Raw genomic sequence first — 17,996 nt, forward strand, 5'->3', positions numbered from 1 at the left:
GGAGAAGCAGGCTCCCCACAGGCAGGGAACCGGATGCGGGCACAGGACCCCAGGGTATCCCTTCCACCTCCCCAACCCCCCACCCCCACCCCCGCATCACACCCTGAGAGGATGGCAGCCGCCCAACCACTGAGCCACCCAGGTGTCCACCCGTCCCTCTTGTCCCTCTTTTCCTTTCTCTATTCGTCAACCTTCCAGCCTTCTGCCTCCAACGCCGCCTGTTCCTTCATGTCGGCTTCCTCCTGGAAAACAGGCCTTGTCCGTGGTTGCCTTTCAGCCCTCTGAGAGAGGTGGAGGCGCAGGCAGTGGGTTGGGCATCGGTTCTGGTGCTCGTGCGTGCGTGCGTGCGTGGGGACTTCGGATTTCTGGCGTCTGCCTGTCTGGCCTGCTTTCCCCGTCTTCTTCATGATTTGGACTCATGGGAAGTGTGTGTGTGTGTGTGTGTGGGGGGGAGTCGGGTTCTTATTTCTCTGGACCACCTCTTGGGTCCCATCCCACGAGGCATCTTTCTGATGGGGTGACCTGAATTCCGAACGTAGGGAATTTTCTTTTCTTTCTTTCTTTCTTTCTTTCTTTCTTTCTTTCTTTCTTTCTTTCTTTCTTTCTTTCTTTCCTTTCTATTTTTACCGGATTTAGAGAGAGAGAGAGAGAGAGAGAGAGAGAAAGGGGCAGAGACCTAGGCAGAGGGAGAAGCAGGCTCCAATGCAAGGAGCTCGATGTGGGGCTGGATCCCCGGATCCTGTGATCACGACGTGCCCCTAAGGCAGATGCTCCACACGGAGCCACCCAGGCTTCCCCGTTTCTGTATTATAACGGAGACAGACAGGCAACGTGTGTTCAGAGGGACGGAAACAGAGCCCGTGTGCTGAGGTTTCTCGGAGCCCTTTGGACCTTTGGCCGGTGCGAAAGCCAAGGGAGCGGGGCCCAGAAACGTTCAAGGCTGAGAATTCCCTTGCTCAATATTCATTTCGCAGATGCCTGATTGCAAGTGGTATGGAATGGAATGGAATGGAATGGAATGGAATGGAATGGAATGGCATGGCATGGCATGGCATGGCATGGTATGGCAAACGTGTCTGTCTGTTTGGGTTACTAGCAGGACCCAGAGAGCCGAAGGTCTCGACCTCAGGGACTTGAAGTTGCAAGTTGGATGCAAGAGATAGAGAGGTAGGCTCAGGCAGGCAGGGCCAGAAAGCTGGCTCGCCCGCCCGGGGAGTCCAGGTGTGAGGCATATGGGATCGCAGGGCAGCTGGGACACAGCCTGGTCCGGATCCACCCAGGTCCAGTAGCGTTTCCTGACTCAGGAAAACGTCGGGCGCCCAAGCGGGGCCTTCCTTAGGGATGTTTCGCTCCCCGTCCCCCTCCCCGGGACGGGGACATCTGCACCGCTAGGGGGCGCACCGGCCGCCGCCGGCGGCGGCAGCGTCTCCCGAACTACCCATGCCGCCCCGGTTCCGGTTCCGGCTCCAGCCCCCGGGAAGGGCGCACTTGGAAACGTCATCCGAGGCGTCCTGGAGCCCTCACCCCCAAAGATCCGGGACACCGGACGGCGGGCGTCGTTCCCGATCGGTTGTAGAAATGTCCGCAAGGGGATCCCTGGGTGGCTCAGCGCTTTAGCGCCTGCTTTTGGCCCAGAGCGCGATCCTGGAGTCCCGGGATCGAGTCCTACATCGGGGGTTCCTGCAGGGAGCCCGCTTCTCCCTCTGCCTGTGTCTCTGCCTGTGTGTGTGTGTGTATGTATGTCTCATGAATTGTGAATTAAAATTTAAAAAAAAGAGGAAGGAAAAAAGAAACAAACAAACCTGAAACACGTTTACTAACACACCCAGGTATCGGCAGGTTTCCTGAATCAGACAAAAGAGAAACACAAAAACTGAGGTGGGGGCAGGGGGGGAAGGAAGAAAAGGGCAAGGGGTGGAGGAGGAAAACACAACACCACCAAACAAAAAAAACCACCTTGGGTGTCTCATTGACTCACACTCTAGTATTTTACCTTCTGTTGGAATGACAGACGCCAGGTATCCGGTGAACTGAACCCAATTTATCAATTAAGCTAGTTACACCTTCAAAGTTCCACGTCACCAAAGATTTGGGAAGGTATTGTAAAAGTTTAACCTATAGACCTTTTTTCATCTTTTTCTTTCTTTCTTTCTCTCTCTTTCTTTCTTTCTTTCTTTCTTTCTTTCTTTCTTTCTTTCTTTCTTTCTTTCTTTCTTTTTTTACCTGCTTGCTCGTAACAAGGGAAATACACGAGACAGACAAAATCGATCATTTGGAGTAGTTTCCGTGGACAAATCCTCAGAGGCACAACTTAACTAATCCGTTGAGTTCACAGCAAAAGTTGAGTACGCCCGTCCCTCGGGGCCTGGACCCTCGGGCATCCATCCGGGTCGGTCCCGGTGCAACAAGGGGATAAGTAGTTCTCCTTTTCTTTGCTGTGCCTGTGGGGTCTAACAAGACACCACAGTGTCTTGTTTCTTTTAATGAGGTGGCGGAGGGGTGTATCTCGATCACCACCATTCCAGGGCCCACAAACTGTGACGGGAGCACAGCGCATCCCACCGCCCACCCCAACCCCACCGGCGGCGGGGGTGGGGGTGGGTGGGGGCAAAGCTGGTCATCCGTATGAAGTGTGACGGTGATAGCTCCCAGGACACGTCTTTTTACAGGAAACCCACAGGACCGCGGATACGCAGAGATGACTGAGGCCGATGTAAATCCGAAGGCCTACCCCATGGCAGATGCCCACCTCACCAAGAAACTCCTGGACGCTTGTTCAGCAGTCCTGTAACTACAAGCAGCTTCGGAAAGGAGCTCACGGAGCCACCAAAACCCTCCACGGAGGCATCCCTGAGTTCATCCTGATGGCTGGCTGCAGACGCCGAGCCCCTGGAGGTCATCCCGCACCTTCCGCTGCCTGCCGCGCCGCGCCGCGTGAAGAGAAGAACGTGCCCTACGTGTGTTCGTGCGCTCCAAGCAGGCCCTCGGGCGAGCCTGCGGGGTGTCCGGGTGTCCTAGTGTCATTTGCCAATACGCTTCTGCCGTCTGCTTCGGTAACATGACGTCGTTCCCCTTCCCCCCCCAAATCCCAACCCATGCCCCTGAGGGTGGCAGGGCAGCAGCCTACCAAAGAGATGTGCTGCAGAATTCGAGGCTACCTGGGTGAGTCAGACAGGCGGCAGCTGACGTAAGGAGTTGAGAAGTGGCTAGGGAAAAAAAAGAAAAGAAAAAGAAAGAAGGAAAGAAAGAAAGAAAGAAAGAAAGAAAGAAAGAAAGAAAGAAAGAGAGGGTCCACTGATGATGCCGGAATGAAGTCTGAGCAAGTCACGGAGACGTGACCGGAAGCTACAGCAGAGACCTCGGAATCAAGGAAACATGCTCTCTGGTGAATGGAGTCGTCTTTCACGGACGCTCGGTACCAGGTCTGAGAGGCCTTACGCCTGTTTCCTGCCAGAATCGGATCAGATGTATGTATCCTTTATCACATCAGACGGACAGTGCCAGCCTGTCATTCTGGTGAGCATCCTAATAAAGAAATATCTTCAAACTCCACCGCACCCCCCCCTCCAAAAAATAAAGGAAACCAACAACCATGCATTGGCTCCAAAGGCGTAGATGTCGCCCCAGCCGCCCCCCCCCCCCGCCGCCCCTCCGCCCCGCCGCCCCGCGTCCTCTAAAAACTCAATCTATGTGTTCCCCACTCCCACTGTCAGGCTCCCGTGGTGGCCCAATGACTCGGGTGATTTTTGCTCCTTACAGGGGGGCCGCGGGATGAGGAGGGGGGGCGGCGATGGCGTTGGAGGCACCCGGGATGATGGCAGAGGAGATGACCACTCCATCCACAGGAGTGTTGTAGAAACGGGGGGGAGGTCCGGGGGCCGCGGGGGAGGCGGAGGCGCAGAGGCGGCAAGGCAGTCCCCGCCCCCGCCAGGACTGAGACAGATTTAAAGGTTTTTATTTTATTCCTTTTTTTTTTTAAGGATTTCTTTATTTACTCCTGAGACACACAGAGAGAGGCAGACAGAGACACAGGCAGAGGGAGAAGCAGGCTCCCCACAGGCAGGGAACCGGATGCGGGCACAGGACCCCAGGGTATCCCTTCCACCTCCCCAACCCCCCACCCCCACCCCAGCATCACACCCTGAGAGGATGGCAGCCGCCCAAACACTGAGCCACCCAGGTGTCCACCCGTCCCTCTTGTCCCTCTTTTCCTTTCTCTATCCGTCAACCTTCCAGCCTTCTGCCTCCAACGCCGCCTGTTCCTTCATGTCGGCTTCCTCCTGGAAAACAGGCCTTGTCCGTGGTTGCCTTTCAGCCCTCTGAGAGAGGTGGAGGCACAGGCAGTGGGTTGGGCATCGGTTCTGGTGCTCGTGCGTGCGTGCGTGCGTGGGGACTTCGGATTTCTGGCGTCTGCCTGTCTGGCCTGCTTTCCCCGTCTTCTTCATGATTTGGACTCATGGGAAGTGTGTGTGTGTGTGGGGGGGGGGGCGGGTTCTTATTTCTCTGGACCACCTCTTGGGTCCCATCCCACGAGGCATCTTTCTGATGGGGTGACCTGAATTCCGAACATAGGGAATTTTCTTTTCTTTCTTTCTTTCTTTCTTTCTTTCTTTCTTTCTTTCTTTCTTTCTTTCTTTCTTTCTTTCCTTTCTATTTTTACCGGATTTTGAGAGAGAGAGAGAGAGAGAGAGAGAGAGAAAGTGGCAGAGACCTAGGCAGAGGGAGAAGCAGGCTCAAATGCAAGGAGCTCGATGTGGGGCTGGATCCCCGGATCCTGTGATCACGACGTGCCCCTAAGGCAGATACTCCACACGGAGCCACCCAGGCTTCCCCGTTTCTGTATTATAAGGGAGACAGACAGGCAACGTGTGTTCAGAGGGACGGAAACAGAGCCCGTGTGCTGAGGTTTCTCGGAGCCCTTTGGACCTTTGGCCAAAGGTGCGAAAGCCAAGGGAGCGGGGCCCAGAAACGTTCAAGGCTGAGAATTCCCTTGCTCAATATTCATTTCGCAGATGCCTGATTGCAAGTGGTATGGAATGGAATGGAATGGAATGGAATGGAATGGAATGGCATGGCATGGCATGGCATGGCATGGCATGGCATGGCATGGCAAACGTGTCTGTCTGTTTGGGTTACTAGCAGGACCCAGAGAGCCGAAGGTCTCGACCTCAGGGACTTGAAGTTGCAAGTTGGATGCAAGAGATAGAGAGGTAGGCTCAGGCAGGCAGGGCCAGAAAGCTGGCTCGCCCGCCCGGGGAGTCCAGGTGTGAGGCCTATGGGATCGCAGGGCAGCTGGGACACAGCCTGGTCCGGATCCACCCAGGTCCAGTAGCGTTTCCCGACTCAGGAAAACGTCGGGCGCCCAAGCGGGGCCTTCCTTAGGGATGTTTCGCTCCCCGTCCCCCTCCCCGGGACGGGGACATCTGCACCGCTAGGGGGCGCACCGGCCGCCGGCGGCGGCGGCAGCGTCTCCCGAACTACCCATGCCGCCCCGGTTCCGGTTCCGGCTCCAGCCCCCGGGAAGGGCGCACTTGGAAACGTCATCCGAGGCGTCCTGGAGCCCTCACCCCCAAAGATCCGGGACACCGGACGGCGGGCGTCGTTCCCGATCGGTTGTAGAAATGTCCGCAAGGGGATCCCTGGGTGGCTCAGCGGTTTAGCGCCTGCTTTTGGCCCAGAGCGCGATCCTGGAGTCCCGGGATCGAGTCCTACATCGGGGGTTCCTGCAGGGAGCCCGCTTCTCCCTCTGCCTGTGTCTCTGCCTGTGTGTGTGTGTGTATGTATGTCTCATGAATTGTGAATTAAAATTTTAAAAAAAGAGGAAGGAAAAAAGAAACAAACAAACCTGAAACACGTTTACTAACACACCCAGGTATCGGCAGGTTTCCTGAATCAGACAAAAGAGAAACACAAAAACTGAGGTGGGGGGAGGGGGGGAAGGAAGAAAAGGGCAAGGGGTGGAGGAGGAAAACACAACACCACCAAACAAAAAAAACCACCTTGGGTGTCTCATTGACTCACACTCTAGTATTTTACCTTCTGTTGGAAAGACAGACGCCAGGTATCCGGTGAACTGAACCCAATTTATCAATTAAGCTAGTTACACCTTCAAAGTTCCAGGTCACCAAAGATTTGGGAAGGTATTGTAAAAGTTTAACCTATAGACCTTTTTTCATCTTTTTCTTTCTTTCTCTCTTTCTCTCTATCTTTCTTTCTTTCTTTTTTTACCTGCTTGCTCGTAACAAGGAAAAGTACACGAGACAGACAAAATCGATCATTTGGAGTAGTTTCCGTGGACAAATCCTCAGAGGCACAACTTAACTAATCCGTTGAGTTCACAGCAAAAGTTGAGTACGCCCGTCCCTCGGGGCCTGGACCCTCGGGCATCCATCCGGGTCGGTCCCGGTGGAACAAGGGGATAAGTAGTTCTCCTTTTCTTTGCTGTGCCTGTGGGGTCTAACAAGACATCACAGTGTCTTGTTTCTTTTAATGAGGTGGCGGAGGGGTGTATGTCGATCACCACCATTCCAGGGCCCACAAACTGTGACGGGAGCACAGCGCATCCCACCGCCCACCCCAACCCCAACGGCGGCGGGGGTGGGGGTGGGTGGGGGCAAAGCTGGTCATCCATATGAAGTGTGACGGTGATAGCTCCCAGGACACGTCTTTTGACAGGAAACCCACAGGGACCGCGGATACGCAGAGATGACTGAGGCCGATGTAAATCCGAAGGCCTACCCCGTGGCAGATGCCCACCTCACCAAGAAACTCCTGGACGCTTGTTCAGCAGTCCTGTAACTACAAGCAGCTTCGGAAAGGAGCTCACGGAGCCACCAAAACCCTCCACGGAGGCATCCCTGAGTTCATCCTGATGGCTGGCTGCAGACGCCGAGCCCCTGGAGGTCATCCCGCACCTTCCGCTGCCTGCCGCGCCGCGCCGCGTGAAGAGAAGAACGTGCCCTACGTGTGTTCGTGCGCTCCAAGCAGGCCCTCGGGCGGGCCTGCGGGGTGTCCGGGTGTCCTAGTGTCATTTGCCAATACGCTCCTGCCGTCTGCTTCGGTAACGTGACGGCGTTCCCCTTCCCCCCCCCATATCCCAACCCATGCCCCTGAGGGTGGCAGGGCAGCAGCCTACCAAAGAGATGTGCTGCAGAATTCGAGGCTACCTGGGTGAGTCAGACAGGCGGCAGCTGACGTAAGGAGTTGAGAAGTGGCTAGGGAAAAAAAAGAAAAGAAAAAGAAAGAAAGAAAGAAAGAAAGAAAGAAAGAAAGAAAGAAAGAGAGGGTCCACTGATGATGCCGGAATGAAGTCTGAGCAAGTCACGGAGACGTGACCGGAAGCTACAGCAGAGACCTCGGAATCAAGGAAACATGCTCTCTGGTGAATGGAGTCGTCTTTCACGGACGCTCGGTACCAGGTCTGAGAGGCCTTACGCCTGTTTCCTGCCAGAATCGGACCAGATGTATGTATCCTTTATCACATCAGACGGACAGTGCCAGCCTGTCATTCTGGTGAGCATCCTAATAAAGAAATATCTTCAAACTCCACCGCACCCCCCCCTCCAAAAAATAAAGGAAACCAACAACCATGCATTGGCTCCAAAGGCGTAGATGTCGCCCCAGCCGCCCCCCCCCCCGCCGCCCCTCCGTCCCGCCACCCCGCGTCCTCTAAAAACTCAATCTGTGTGTTCCCCATTCCCACTGTCAGGCTCCCGTGGTGGCCCAATGGCTCGGGTGATTTTTGCTCCTTACAGGGGGGCGGCGGGATGAGGAGGAGGGGCGGCGATGGCGTTGGAGGCACCCGGGATGATGGCAGAGGAGTTGACCACTCCATCCACAGGAGTGTTACAGAAACGGGGGGGGGGGTGTGGGGGCCGCGGGGGAGGCAGAGGCGCAGAGGCAGCAAGGCAGTCCCCGCCCCCGCCAGGACTGAGACAGATTTAAAGGTTTTTATTTTATTCCTTTTATTTTTTTTAAGGATTTCTTTATTTACTCCTGAGAGACACAGAGAGAGGCAGACAGAGACACAGGCAGAGGGAGAAGCAGGCTCCCCGCAGGCAGGGAACCGGATGCGGGCACAGGACCCCAGGGTATCCCTTCCACCTCCCCAATCCCCCCCCCCACACCCCGCATCATGCCCTGAGAGGAAGGCAGCCGCCCAACCACTGAGCCACCCAGGTGTCCACCCGTCCCTCTTTTCCCTCTTTTCCTTTCTCTCTCCGTCAACCTTCCAGCCTTCCGCCTCCAACGCCGCCTGTTCCTTCATGTCGGCTTCCTCCTGGAAAACAGGCCTTGTCCGTGGTTGCCTTTCAGCCCTCTGAGAGAGGTGGAGGCGCAGGCAGTGGGTTGGGCATCGGTTCTGGTGCTCGTGCATGAGTGCGTGCGTGCGGACTTCGGATTTCTGGCGTCTGCCTGCCTGGCCTGCTTTCCCCGTCTTCTTCATGATTTGGACTCATGGGAAGTGTGTGTGTGTGTGTGTGGGGGGGAGTCGGGTCCTTATTTCTCTGGACCACCTCTTGGGTCCCATCCCACGAGGCATCTTTCTGATGGGGTGACCTGGAAGTCCGAACGTAGGGAATTTTCTTTTCTTTCTTTCTTTCTTTCTTTCTTTCTTTCTTTCTTTCTTTCTTTCTTTCTTTCTTTCCTTTCTATTTTTACCGGATTTTGAGAGAGAGAGAGAGAGAGAGAGAGAGAGAAAGGGGCAGAGACCTAGGCAGAGGGAGAAGCAGGCTCCAATGCAAGGAGCTCGATGTGGGGCTGGATCCCCGGATCCTGTGATCACGACGTGCCCCTAAGGCAGATGCTCCACACGGAGCCACCCAGGCGTCCCCGTTTCTGTATTATAAGGGAGACAGACAGGCAACGTGTGTTCAGAGGGACGGAAACAGAGCCCGTGTGCTGAGGTTACTCGGAGCCCTTTGGACTTTTGGCCGGTGCGAAAGCCAAGGGAGCGGGGCCCAGAAACGTTCAAGGCCGAGAATTCCCTTGCTCAATATTCATTTCGCAGATGCCTGATTGCAAGTGGTATGGTATGGTATGGAATGGAATGGAATGGCATGGCATGGCATGGCATGGCATAGCATGGCATGGCAAACGTGTCTGTCTGTTTGGGTTACTAGCAGGACCCAGAGAGCCGAAGGTCTCGACCTCAGGGACTTGAAGTTGCAAGTTGGATGCCAGAGATAGAGAGGTAGGCTCAGGCAGGCAGGGCCAGAAAGCTGGCTCGCCCGCCCGGGGAGTCCAGGTGTGAGGCATATGGGATCGCAGGGCAGCTGGGACACAGCCTGGTCCGGATCCACCCAGGTCCAGTAGCGTTTCCCGACTCAGGAAAACGTCGGGCGCCCAAGCGGGGCCTTCCTTAGGGATGTTTCGCTCCCCGTCCCCCTCCCCGGGACGGGGACATCTGCACCGCTAGGGGGCGCACCGGCCGCCGGCGGCGGCGGCAGCGTCTTCCGAACTACCCACGCCGCCCCGGTTCCGGTTCCGGTTCCAGCCCCCGGGAAGGGCGCACTTGGAAACGTCATCCGAGGCGTCCTGGAGCCCTCACCCCCAAAGATCCGGGACACCGGACGGCGGGCGTCGTTCCCGATCGGTTGTAGAAATGTCCGCAAGGGGATCCCTGGGTGGCTCAGCGGTTTAGCGCCTGCTTTTGGCCCAGAGCGCGATCCTGGAGTCCCGGGATCGAGTCCTACATCGGGGGTTCCTGCAGGGAGCCCGCTTCTCCCTCTGCCTGTGTCTCTGCCTGTGTGTGTGTGTATGTATGTCTCATGAATTGTGAATTAAAATTTAAAAAAAAGAGGAAGGAAAAAAGAAACAAACAAACCTGAAACACGTTTACTAACACACCCAGGTATCGGCAGGTTTCCTGAATCAGACAAAAGAGAAACACAAAAACTGAGGTGGGGGCAGGGGGGGAAGGAAGAAAAGGGCAAGGGGTGGAGGAGGAAAACACAACACCACCAAACAAAAAAAACCACCTTGGGTGTCTCATTGACTCACACTCTAGTATTTTACCTTCTGTTGGAAAGACAGACGCCAGGTATCCGGTGAACTGAACCCAATTTATCAATTAAGCTAGTTACACCTTCAAAGTTCCAGGTCACCAAAGATTTGGGAAGGTATTGTAAAAGTTTAACCTATAGACCTTTTTTCATCTTTTTCTTTCTTTCTTTCTCTCTCTCTCTTTCTTTCTTTCTTTCTTTCTTTCTTTCTTTCTTTCTTTCTTTCTTTCTTTCTTTCTTTCTTTCTTTTTTTACCTGCTTGCTCGTAACAAGGGAAATACACGAGACAGACCAAATCGATCATTTGGAGTAGTTTCCGTGGACAAATCCTCAGAGGCACAACTTAACTAATCCGTTGAGTTCACAGCAAAAGTTGAGTACGCCCGTCCCTCGGGGCCTGGACCCTCGGGCATCCATCCGGGTCGGTCCCGGTGGAACAAGGGGATAAGTAGTTCTCCTTTTCTTTGCTGTGCCTGTGGGGTCTAACAAGACACCACAGTGTCTTGTTTCTTTTAATGAGGTGGCGGAGGGGTGTATGTCGATCACCACCATTCCAGGGCCCACAAACTGTGACGGGAGCACAGCGCATCCCACCGCCCACCCCAACCCCACCGGCGGCGGGGGTGGGGGTGGGTGGGGGCAAAGCTGGTCATCCGTATGAAGTGTGACGGTGATAGCTCCCAGGACACGTCTTTTGACAGGAAACCCACAGGACCGCGGATACGCAGAGATGACTGAGGCCGATGTAAATCCGAAGGCCTACCCCGTGGCAGATGCCCACCTCACCAAGAAACTCCTGGACGCTTGTTCAGCAGTCCTGTAACTACAAGCAGCTTCGGAAAGGAGCTCACGGAGCCACCAAAACCCTCCACGGAGGCATCCCTGAGTTCATCCTGATGGCTGGCTGCAGACGCCGAGCCCCTGGAGGTCATCCCGCACCTTCCGCTGCCTGCCGCGCCGCGCCGCGTGAAGAGAAGAACGTGCCCTACGTGTGTTCGTGCGCTCCAAGCAGCCCCTCGGGCGAGCCTGCGGGGTGTCCGGGTGTCCTAGTGTCATTTGCCAATACGCTCCTGCCGTCTGCTTCGGTAATGTGACGTCGTTCCCCTTCCCCCCCCCAAATCCCAACCCATGCCCCTGAGGGTGGCAGGGCAGCAGCCTACCAAAGAGATGTGCTGCAGAATTCGAGGCTACCTGGGTGAGTCAGACAGGCGGCAGCTGACGTAAGGAGTTGAGAAGTGGCTAGGGAAAAAAAAGAAAAGAAAAGGAAAGAAAGAAAGAAAGAAAGAAAGAAAGAAAGAAAGAAAGAAAGAGAGGGTCCACTGATGATGCCGGAATGAAGTCTGAGCAAGTCACGGAGACGTGACCGGAAGCTACAGCAGAGACCTCGGAATCAAGGAAACATGCTCTCTGGTGAATGGAGTCGTCTTTCACGGACGCTCGGTACCAGGTCTGAGAGGCCTTACGCCTGTTTCCTGCCAGAATCGGATCAGATGTATGTATCCTTTATCACATCAGACGGACAGTGCCACCCTGTCATTCTGGTGAGCATCCTAATAAAGAAATATCTTCGGGATCCCTGGGTGGCGCAGTGGTTTGGCGCCTGCCTTTGGCCCAGGGCGCGATCCTGGAGACCCGGGATCGAATCCCACGTCGGGCTCCCGGTGCATGGAGCCTGCTTCTCCCTCTGCCTGTGTCTCTGCCTCTCTCTCTATCTCTCTGTGACTATCATAAATAAATAAAAATTAAAAAAAAAATTTAAAAAAAAAAAAAAAAGAAATATCTTCAAACTCCACCGCACCCCCCCTCCAAAAAAATAAAGGAAACCAACAACCATGCATTGGCTCCAAAGGCGTAGGTGTCGCCCCAGCCGCCCCCCCCCGCCGCCCCGCGTCCTCTAAAAACTCAATCTATGTGTTCCCCACTCCCACTGTCAGGCTCCCGTGGTGGCCCAATGGCTCGGGTGATTTTTGCTCCTTACAGGGAGGCGGCGGGATGAGGAGGGGGGGCGGCGATGGCATTGGAGGCACCCGGGATGATGGCAGAGGAGTTGACCACTCCATCCACAGGAGTGTTTCAGAAACGGGGGGGGGGGGGTGCGAGGGCCGCGGGGGAGGCGGAGGCGCAGAGGCGGCAAGGCAGTCCCCGCCCCCGCCAGGACTGAGACAGATTTAAAGGTTTTTATTTTATTCCTTTTTTTTTTAAGGATTTCTTTATTTACTCCTGAGAGACACAGAGAGAGGCAGACAGAGACACAGGCAGAGGGAGAAGCAGGCTCCCCACAGGCAGGGAACCGGATGCGGGCACAGGACCCCAGGGTATCCCTTCCACCTCCCCAACCCCCCCCCCCCCCCCCCCCCCGCATCACACCCTGAGAGGAAGGCAGCCGCCCAACCACTGAGCCACGGAGGTGTCCACCCGTCCCTATTGTCCCTCTTTTCCTTTCTCTATCTGTCAACCTTCCAGCCTTCCGCCTCCAACGCCGCCTGTTCCTTCATGTCGGTTTCCTCCTGGAAAACAGGCCTTGTCCGTGGTTGCCTTTCAGCCCTCTGAAAGAGGTGGAGGCGCAGGCAGTGGGTTGGGCATCGGTTCTGGTGCTCGTGCGTGTGTGCATGCGTGCGTGCGTGCGTGTGGACTTCGGATTTCTGGCTTCTGCCTGCCTGGCCTGCATTCCCCGTCTTCTTCATGATTTGGACTCATGGGAAGTGTGTGTGTGTGTGTGGGAGGGGGGGAGTCGGGTCCTTATTTCTCTGGACAACCTCTTGGGTCCCATCCCACGAGGCATCTTTCTGATGGGGTGACCTGGAAGTCCGAACGTAGGGAATTTTCTTTTCTTTCTTTCTTTCTTTCTTTCTTTTTCTTTCTTTCTTTCTTTTTATTTTTGCCGGATTTTGAGAGAGAGAGAGAGAGAGAGAGAAAGGGGCAGAGACCTAGGCAGAGGGAGAAGCAGGCTCCAATGCAAGGAGCTCGATGTGGGGCTGGATCCCCGGATCCTGTGATCACGACGTGCCCCTAAGGCAGATGCTCCACACGGAGCCACCCAGGCGTCCCCGTTTCTGTATTATAAGGGAGACAGACAGGCAACGTGTGTTCAGAGGGACGGAAACAGAGCCCGTGTGCTGAGGTTTCTCGGAGCCCTTTGGACTTTGGCCGGTGCGAAAGCCAAGGGAGCGGGGCCCAGAAACGTTCAAGGCTGAGAATTCCCTTGCTCAATATTCATTTCGCAGATGCCTGATTGCAAGTGGTATGGAATGGAATGGAATGGAATGGAATGGAATGGAATGGCATGGCATGGCATGGCATGGCATGGCATGGCAAAGGTGTCTGTCTGTGTGGGTTACTAGCAGGACCCAGAGAGCCGAAGGTCTCGACCTCAGGGACTTGAAGTTGCAAGTTGGATGCCAGAGATAGAGAGGTAGGCTCAGGCAGGCAGGGCCAGAAAGCTGGCTCGCCCGCCCGGGGAGTCCAGGTGTGAGGCATATGGGATCGCAGGGCAGCTGGGACACAGCCTGGTCCGGATCCACCCAGGTCCAGTAGCGTTTCCCGACTCAGGAAAACGTCGGGCGCCCAAGCGGGGCCTTCCTTAGGGATGTTTCGCTCCCCCTCCCCCTCTCCGGGACGGGGACATCTGCACCGCTAGGGGGCGCACCGGCCGCCGCCGGTGGCGGCAGCGTCTCCCGAACTACCCATGCCGCCCCGGTTCCGGTTCCGGTTCCAGCCCCCGGGAAGGGCGCACTTGGAAACGTCATCCGAGGCGTCCTGGAGCCCTCACCCCCAAAGATCCGGGACACCGGACGGCGGGCGTCGTTCCCGATCGGCTGTAGAAATGTCCGCAAGGGGATCCCTGAGTGGCTCAGCGGTTTAGCGCCTGCTTTTGGCCCAGAGCGCGATCCTGGAGTCCCGGGATCGAGTCCTACATCGGGGGTTCCTGCAGGGAGCCCGCTTCTCCCTCTGCCTGTGTCTCTGCCTGTGTGTGTGTGTGTGTGTGTGTGTGTGTGTGTGTGTGTGTGTATGTCTCATGAATTGTGAATTAAAATTTAAAAAAAAGAGGAAGGAATAAAGAAACAAGCAAACCTGAAACACGTTTACTAACACACCCAGGTATCGGCAGGTTTCCTGAATCAGACAAAAGAGAAACACAAAAACTGAGGTGGGGGGAGGGGGGGAAGGAAGAAAAGGGCAAGGGGTGGAGGAGGAAAACACAACACCACCAAACAAAAAAAACCACCTTGGGTGCAATTGTAAATGGGATTGACTCCTTAATTTCTCTTTCTTCAGTCTCATTGTTAGTGTATAGAAATGCCATTGATTTCTGGGCATTGATTTTGTATCCTGCCACGCTACCAAATTGCTGTATGAGTTCTAGCAATCTTGGGGTGGAGGCTTTTGGGTTTTCTAGGTAGAGTATCATGTCATCGGCGAAGAGGGAGAGTTTGACTTCTTCTTTGCCAATTTGAATGCCTTTAATGTCTTTTTGTTGTCTGATTGCTGAGGCGAGGACTTCCAGAACTATGTTGAACAGCAGTGGTGAGAGTGGACATCCCTGTCTTGTTCCTGATCTTAGGGGAAAGGCTCCCAGTGCTTCCCCATTGAGAATGATATTTGCTGTGGGCTTTTCGTAAATGGCTTTTAAGATGTCAAGGAAAGTTCCCTCTATCCCAACACTCTGAAGTGTTTTGATCAGGAATGGATGCTGTATTTTGTCAAATGCTTTCTCTGCATCCAATGAGAGGATCATATGGTTCTTGGTTTTTCTCTTGCTGATATGATGAATCACATTGATGGTTTTACGAGTGTTGAACCAGCCTTGTGTCCCAGGGATAAATCCTACTTGGTCATGGTGAATAATTTTCTTAATGTGTTGTTGGATCCTATTGGCTAGTATCTTGTTGAGAATTTTTGCATCCATGTTCATCAGGGATATTGGTCTGTAATTCTCCTTTTTGGTGGGGTCTTTGTCTGGTTTCGGAATTAAGGTGATGCTGGCCTCATAGAACGAATTTGGCAGTACTCCATCTCTTTCTATCTTTCCAAACAGCTTTAGTAGAATAGGTATGTTTTCTTCTTTAAACGTTTGATAGAATTCCCCTGGGAAGCCATCTGGCCCTGGAGTCTTGGTTCTCGGGAGGTTTTTGATGACTGCTTCAATTTCCTCCCTGGTTATTGGCCTGTTCAGGTTTTCTATTTCTTCCTGCTCCAGTTTTGGTAGTTTGTGGCTTTCCAGGAATGCATCCATTTCTTCTAGATTTCCTAATTTATTGGCATACAGCTGTTCATAATATGTTTTTAGAATCGTTTGTATTTCCTTGGTGTTGGTAGTGATCTCTCCTTTCTCATTCATGATTTTATTAATTTGAGTCTTCTCTCTCTTCTTTTTAATAAGGTTCGCTAATGGTTTATCTATCTTATTAATTCTTTCAGAGAACCAACTCCTGGTTCTGTTGATCTGTTCCACAGTTCTTTTGGTCTCGATATCATTTAGTTCTGCTCGAATTTTAATTAACTGTCTTCTTCTGCTGGGGGTGGGGTCCATTTGTTGCTTTTTCTCTAGTTCCTTTATGTGTAAGGTGAGCTTTTGAATTTGAGTTCTTTCCAGTTTTTGAATGGATGCTTGTATTGCGATGTATTTCCCCCTCAGGACTGCTTTTGCTGCGTCCCAAAGATTTTGAACGGTTGTATCTTCATTCTCATTAGTTTCCATGAATCTTCTCAATTCTTCCTTAATTTCCTGGTTGACCATGGACTTTCTTCAGAGAGTTAGAACAAATTATTTTAAGATTTGTGTGGAATCAGAAAAGACCCCGAATAGCCAGGGGAATTTTAAAAAAGAAAACCATAGCTGGGGGCATCACAATGCCAGATTTCAGGTTGTACTACAAAGCTGTGGTCATCAAGACAGTGTGGTACTGGCACAAAAATAGACACATAGATCAATGGAACAGAATAGAGAACCCAGAAGTGGACCCTGAAATGTATGGTCATCTAATATTCGATAAAGGAGGAAAGACTATCCATTGGAAGAAAGACAGTCTCTTCAATAAATGGTGTTGGGAAAATTGGACATCTACATGCAGAAGAATGAAACTGGACCACTCTCTTTCACCATACACAAAGATAAACTCAAAATGGATGAGAGATCTAAATGTGAGACAAGAGTCCATCAAAATCCTAGAGGAGAACACAGGCAACACCCTTTTTGAACTCGGCCACAGTAACTTCTTGCAAGATACATCCACAAAGGCAAAAGAAACAAAAGCAAAAATGAACTATTGGGACTTCATCAAGATAAGAAGCTTTTGCACAGCAAAGGATACAGTCAAAAAAACTAAAAGACAACCTACAGAATGGGAGAGGATATTTGCAAACGACATATCAGATAAAGGGCTAGTTTCCAAAATCTATAAAGAACTTATTAAACTCAACACCAAAGAAACAAACAATCCAATCATGAAATGGGCAAAAGACATGAAGAGAAATCTCACAGAGGAAGACATGGACATGGCCAACATGCACATGAGAAAATGCTCTGCATCACTTGCCATCAGGGAAATACAAATCAAAACCACAATGAGATACCACCTCACACCAGTGAGAATGGGGAAAATTAACAAGGCATGAAACAACAAATGTTGGAGAGGATGCGGAGAAAAGGGAACCCTCTTACACTGTTGGTGGGAATGTGAACTGGTGCAGCCACTCTGGAAAACTGTGTGGAGGTTCCTCAAAGAGTTAAAAATAGACCTGCCCTACGACCCAGCAATTGCACTGTTGGGGATTTACCCCAAAGATTCAGATGCAACGAAACGTCGGGACACCTGCACCCCGATGTTTCTATCAGCAATGGCCACTATAGCCAAACTGTGGAAGGAGCCTCGGTGTCCATCGAAAGATGAATGGATAAAGAAGATGTGGTTTATGTATACAATGGAATATTACTCAGCGATTAGAAACGACAAATACCCACCATTTGCTTCAACGTGGATGGAACTGGAGGGTATTATGCTGAGTGAAATAAGTCAATCGGAGAAGGACAAGCAGTGTATGTTCTCATTCATTTGGGGAAGATAAATAATAGTGAAAGGGAATATAAAGGAAGGGAGAAGAAATGTTGGGAAATATCAGGAAGGGAGACAGAACATAAAGACTCCTAACTCGGGGAAACAAACTAGGGGTGGTGGAAGGTGGGAGGAAGGCGGGTGTTGGAGGGGAATGGGTGACGGGCACTGAGGTGGACACTTGACGGGATGAGCACTGGGTGTTTTTCTGTATGTTGCTAAATTGAACACCAATAAAAATTAATTAAAAAAACAAAACAAAACAAAAAAAACCACCTTGGGTGTCTCATTGACTCAAACTCTAGTATTTTACCTTCTGTTGGAAAGACAGACGCCAAGTATCCGGTGAACTGAACCCAATTTATCAATTAAGCTAGTTACACCTTCAAAGTTCCAGGTCACCAAAGATTTGGGAAGGTATTGTAAAAGTTTAACCTATAGACCTTTTTTCATCTTTTTCTTTCTTTCTTTCTCTCTTTCTTTCTTTCTTTCTTTCTTTCTTTCTTTCTTTCTTTCTTTTTTTTACCTGCTTGCTTGTAACAAGGAAAAGTACTCGAGACAGACAAAATCGATCATTTGGAGTAGTTTCCGTGGACAAATCCTCAGAGGCACAACTTAACTAATCCGTTGAGTTCACAGCAAAAGTTGAGTACGCCCGTCCCTCGGGGCCTGGACCCTCGGGCATCCATCCGGGTCGGTCCCGGTGGAACAAGGGGATAAGTAGTTCTCCTTTTCTTTGCTGTGCCTGTGGGGTCTAACAAGACACCACAGTGTCTTGTTTCTTTGTAATGAGGTGGCGGAGGGGTGTATCTCGATCTCCACCATTCCAGGGCCCACAAACTGTGACGGGAGCACAGCGCATCCCACCGCCCACCCCAAACCCAACGGCGGCGGGGGTGGGGGTGGGTGGGGGCAAAGCTGGTCATCCGTATGAAGTGTGACG

The sequence above is a fragment of the Vulpes vulpes genome, unplaced genomic scaffold, assembly GCF_048418805.1.
Source record: "Vulpes vulpes isolate BD-2025 unplaced genomic scaffold, VulVul3 u000000703, whole genome shotgun sequence".
NCBI lineage: Eukaryota > Metazoa > Chordata > Mammalia > Carnivora > Canidae > Vulpes > Vulpes vulpes.